The following is a 5,649-nucleotide window of genomic DNA, read 5'->3' as shown; positions in this document are numbered from 1 at the left end:
GACTCCTTAAAGCAAAAATATCAGTGCATTCTGGGATTTACAACACATAAAAGTAAAATATATGACCACAATAATACAAAAGACAGGAGAGGCTAAAATAAAATTCTACTTTTGTAAAGTTCTTACAGAATATATGAAGTACTGTTTTATTACTGGAAGGCAAATGGTGATAATTTAAGAATACATATTGGAACCCCTCCTAGAGAAACCAAAGATATAAAGAGGGATAGCTAAAAAGTAAACCGAGAGACAGAATGGAATATTTATAAATACTCGATTAGCCCTACAGAAGCAGTAAAAGGCACAAAGAAGAGAGGGAACAAATAGATAATAAACAGCAAGATGATAGACATAAACCTACCTCTACCAACAAGTACATTTAATGTAAAAGGACGAGACACTCCAACTGAAAGGCAGATATTCTCAGACTTGATTTTAAAAATAGTCTTGCCTGGGCTAGGGGTCTGTATGTGGGAGAATTAAACGAAGTTGTGTGTCGACGCTCTGAGCTCAGAGCCGGGCCCACAGTGGGTGTTTCTTCTTCTTTTTTTTTTTTTTTTTAAAGATTTTATTTATTTATTTGACAGAGAGAGAGACAGCGAGAGCAGGAACACAAGCAGGGGGAGTGGGAGAGGGAGAAGCAGGCCTCCCGCGAAGCAGGGAGCCCGACGCGGGGCTCGATCCCAGGTCCCTGGGATCATGACCCGAGCCGAAGGCAGACGCTTAACGACTGAGCCACCCAGGCGCCCCCAGTGGGTGCTTCTTAAGCAAAAATTCTGAACTCTGATTCAACAATCCCATTTTCCGGGAAGCCTGTCCGTAAGCTTCCCGTGGGGAGGCCCCGGTCGGCCATCCACACACATCCTGCCCTGAGGAGCATTAAACCACCCGACCGTTGGGGAGCACCAACTTCCTGCAGACAGACGCGGTCCTTCTCGAGGGCGGCTGCAGCGGGTTATTTGTCCACTTTTCAGGAGCAGGGAATGGCCCTCCCCCTTTACTCTCTCTAAAGCAGCAGGGGAGAGGAGGGGAAGGCACAAGCAAATGGCTCCTCACAGCCAGGGCTGGAGCCGAGCTCGCCTGAGGCTGGCCGGGGTCAGCAGCGTGTGCTGGTGTGGCATCCTCGTGCTTCCCTGGAAGCTGGGGCCAGGGGCTGCCTGCCAACGTCCGGCACCGCAGGCAAGGCCTCTCCCCTGGAGGAGCTCCCAATCTCTGGCCTGTAAGGTCAGCCCCCTTATGACCCCTGGCTCCCACCGGTCAGCAGGCTTGGTGCAGAACAGCAAGGCGGAGTCATGGGGTCGAAGGAAGACAAGGTGCCTTAGGCCCTGTCCACCCAGAGTGGGCTATAGGCCTGGGTTACCACTTGCTAGTTGGTGGTCTGTGTGGACAAGGAAAGGGGGAGCAGGGGACCCCGGGCTGTATCTCTTAGGTCTTCCCCACTGCCCCACATCTGGCCTCTCAGTTGAATTCAGAGCCTTGAGGACCAAAGTGCTATTTCTAGCAACTTCTCCGATGTCCAGTCCATTGGTCTCCTCTTCCTCCCGAATCCCCGGTCACTATCCCACCTCCCCATGAGGGTCATCTCCATCTACCCTGATGCCCAACCCCAGGAACCAGTTGTACCTGTTTTTATCGTTTATATAAAAGACATCTTGGGGACACCTGGGTGGCTCAGTCGGTTGAGCATCTGCCTTTGGCTCAGGTCATGATCCCGGGATCCTGGGACGGAGTCCCGAGTTGGGGTCCTTGCTCAGGGGGCACCTGCTTCTCCCTCGGCCTGCCACCACCCCTGCTTGTACACGCTCACTCTCTCTCTCTCTTTCCCTCACAAATAAATAAATAAATAAAATCTTAAAAAAAAAAAAAAAAAAAAAGACGGGCGCCTGGGTGGCTCAGTCGTTAAGCATCTGCCTTTGGCTCAGGTCATGAACCCAGGGTCCTGGGATCAAGTCCCTCATTGGGCTCCCTGCTCGGCGGGAGGCCTGCTTCTCCCTCTCCCACTCCCACTGCTTGTGTTCCCTCTCTCACTGTGTCTCTCTCTGTCAAATAAATATATAAAATCTTAAAAAAAAAAAAAAGACATCTTTTGTACATGACGTTTATGAGCTTCCTTTAGATCGTTGTATATACCTGTGGATCCTCCATCTTGGAAGCTGGCCAGGTATCCATCCTATGGATAGTCGACAACTCATTTATCTTACATTTTTTCTACAGCTACAGGACAGTTGGGTTCGTTCCATTCAGGGCTATTACCAACAGTGCCACTGAGAATATTCCAGGCTGCGTCCTCTGGTGGATGCACGGATGCACGTCTGTCGGGTCTCTGCCCAGGGGCGGAAGTGCTGGGTCAGAGGGCAGGGCGTGCGCAGCTGGAGTAGACCCAGTGAGTGCGCTTCCCACGGTGGTTTTACCAAGTCACGTTCCCACTGGCTGTGGGAGATTCCGGTTGCTCCATGTGCCCACCAACACTGTCGGTCTTCACTTTAGCCGGGCTGGTATGGGAAGTGGTAGCCCACTGTGGTCCTGGGTTTCCCCTGATGTCATGAAGCTGAGCACATTTTCATGCCTTTGTTGGTCACTTGGATATTCTCCTGTGAAGTACCTTCCTTCCAGTATTTCCTCCCCTGTTTTTCTCTGGAGTTGTCTGCCTAGTTCGTACTGATTTAAAAAGGCCATTCCGCTCTGTCCCACAAAACTCAAAAGCCACCGTGCTTGGGCCATGTTCGTACTGTAGCTGGTGACAGGGTTTCAAACAAAAGACATACTATGTCACATAAAATTAATCTGGTTTGAATTGATTTTGTATTTGATTGATCAATTTGTCTCGGTCTTATGGTTGTCTAAGAGCTCCAAGGAATTTATGCCTGTTTTACGTTGGTACATGTTTAAGTAACATCACGGTAAAAATCATTCAAGGCAACAACAAGGGCCCATGAGATCCCCTTCTCCTCTTGGTAAACGGGAGGAGATTTTCAAAACACAAATCCAATCTGGTCATTCCCCTGCGTGATTCATCTCAGAGGATCCCTTCTGTCTGAGGTGGAGGTGAGACTCCTCAGCCCGGCACTCTGGCCTCCCAGGCTCACCTCACACTTGCACCTGCTCCCCTGGGGAAGCCATGGCCTCTTTCTGAACCATGATCTCTCACACCCCAGGGTCTGTCTGCACGGGCCCCCAGTTCCTGCTGCCCCCTGTTTGGGAGCAGCCACTACCTGTGGCCACCCCCTTGGCTTAGCGTTAATTCCTCGATCAGACCTCAGCTGAATTGTCACTTCTCGGGGAAGCCCTCACAATGGGCCTAAAGCACACTGTCCCCACTGAGCACTGTCCTTCTTCGCATAATCTCAGCAGCAATTCTTGATTTATTCGTGGCATTCTAGACTGCAAGTTCCGTGAAGGCAAGGACAGTATTCTTTTCCCCCCACCTTTTTTCTTCCAGTGTTTGGCACAGAAAAAAACTCAGTGGATGTTTGTTGAATGACTTGATGACCTGAGCTGTGTGACCCTCTGGCTCTATTGATGCTGAAAGGCAGGGAGGGCCCAAGGTCACATGCAGGGAAGGGCCAGAGGCAGGCCTGGGGCCAAGCTCTTCTTGTCCAGTCACATGGAATGTGAAAGAAAGTCCTCTTTGGCCAACATCATGGGCCCTGGTGCCCCTTAAGGATCATCTAGTCCAATTCCTTTGTGCTTTGAATGAGGAAGTTAAGTACCAAAGAGAGGGTAGGGATTGTCTAGAATTACTTGGTGAGGCAGAGCTTGGCTAGGTCTAGGACCCACTTGCCTGATACTCAACACGCTTTGCACAGCCCTTAACTCTCCCGGAGGCAGGAGACCGCGGGGGCGGGGGTGGGGGGGGGAGGTCACTGTTCTCACAGTCCTGACCGAGAGCCTCTGAGCACGGCTGGGGTTCCCCGCCCGATGCAGACGGGAGACTGATGACAAAGGCCTTCCTTGTCATCAAGACCCTTTCAGAGTCTATTCTAGAGTCTCATGGGGTAGTATTGAATTCCTGTCTATGGGATGGTGGAAGAGGGTAGGAATATTCTGGAATGAAGACTGGGGAGGCTCAGAGGCAGGAATAACAATTCAGTGAGGAAAACTCCAGCTGCCAGGCAGGCAAATGCCCCATGGCCCCTAGCCTGGCCCAGAGAACTGCACACAACCACTCCTTTAACCCTCTCAAGACACAGGCTGATGACATTTTTTTTCCCCCAAAAGATTTTATTTATTTCTTTGAGAGAGAGCGAGAGAGATCTCAGAGGGAGAGGAAGAGGGAGAAGCAGACTCGCCGCTGAGCAGGGAGCCCGATGCGGGGCTCGATCCCAGGACCCCGGGATCATGACCTGAGCCGAAGGCAGACACTTAACGACTGAGCCACCCAGGCGCCCCAGCAGGAGACATCTTTTAATCGAAATTTTAATTGAGCTAACTGTAGATGGAGATGCCGTTGTGAGAAATAATGCTGAGAGAGCCCAGGTACCCTGCCCCCAGTTTCCCTCAACAGAAAGGTCTAGCAAAGCCAGGGACAATCTCTCAGCTAGGGCATGGGCATGACAACCCGCCCCACTCCCTCAGGCTTCCATCCTCCTCTTGTGTACGTGCCCCAAGTTGTGTACAATTATGTCCGTCCCCATCAGGACCCAGGACACTTCCAGCACCACAAGGGTCTCTGCTGTTGTTCCTTTGTAACCACACCCCATTTCATCCCCATCCAGCCTCCCAAATCCCCGACAATGTCTCATCCGTCCTACGTTGCTAAAATGTGGTAATTTCAAAAATGTGATCTGAACAGAACCGCAGAGTATATAACCTTTGAGGACTGGCTTTTCCCCTGGCATTTTGGAGCTGGTTCCCGTCCGCACGAGCTTCCAGCCCCAGGGGTAGGTCTTGTTATTCCCATTGTACAGCTGAGCAAACTGAGCCCTTGAACTCCAGAACCAGTGCTCTTGATGGCCACAGAAGGGGAGGAGGGCATGGGGAGGTGGGCTGCAGGCTGGGACGCAATGCCTACCCCCCTGCACGACAGACCCCGCTGCCATCCAGCCTGTCCCCCCGGCCTGTCCTGCATGTGAGCGTCCTCCTCTGTCCCCACCCCAGGCCCTCCCCAGGGCTGCCTCTTCCCTCCATAGGGAGGCGGTGACTGGGGCTGCTGGATCGCAATCCAGTCTGCTGACTTGAGGCCCAGCTTGGCTCAAGCGGTCACCCCATCCTCTGAACCTCAGGTCCCCCCTCGATGAGCCAGGGGGAGGGGCAGGATCGCACCCGGCAAACCTGCGAAGATGCAATGAGGCGACGTGTGAGGAGCAGTCAGCAAAGTGCCAGGCGCAGAGTGAGCCCCCAGCGCATGGCGCAGAGAGCCGCCCGCAGCCCCATTTGGCAATGAATTATGTATGGCCTTCTGGCAGCCCTGCTTGCTGGGGCTGGCATTCTCCAAGCTTCTCCTGGGCCTCTCTCTCCAGTGAGGGGCACAGCCTCCCCCAGGTGGGCGGGTGGCGTTCTTTGTCTCTCTTGCAGCGACCCAGGCAGCGTCTGGTGCCCCGTGCCCCAGGATGCCCATTTCCCAGGCTGGAGAACCAAGGTCCGGGGTCAGATCAGGAACGTCATAATATAATAAAAACAGAAACAGCAGTCGCTTCAGGACATCAGTAA

This window comes from Mirounga angustirostris, unplaced genomic scaffold, assembly GCF_029215605.1.
Source record: "Mirounga angustirostris isolate CCGP_5_RB_7025 unplaced genomic scaffold, mMirAng1.0.hap1 SCAF_15, whole genome shotgun sequence".
In the NCBI taxonomy this organism is placed as follows: domain Eukaryota; kingdom Metazoa; phylum Chordata; class Mammalia; order Carnivora; family Phocidae; genus Mirounga; species Mirounga angustirostris.
Note: the sequence above shows the minus strand (reverse complement) of the source record.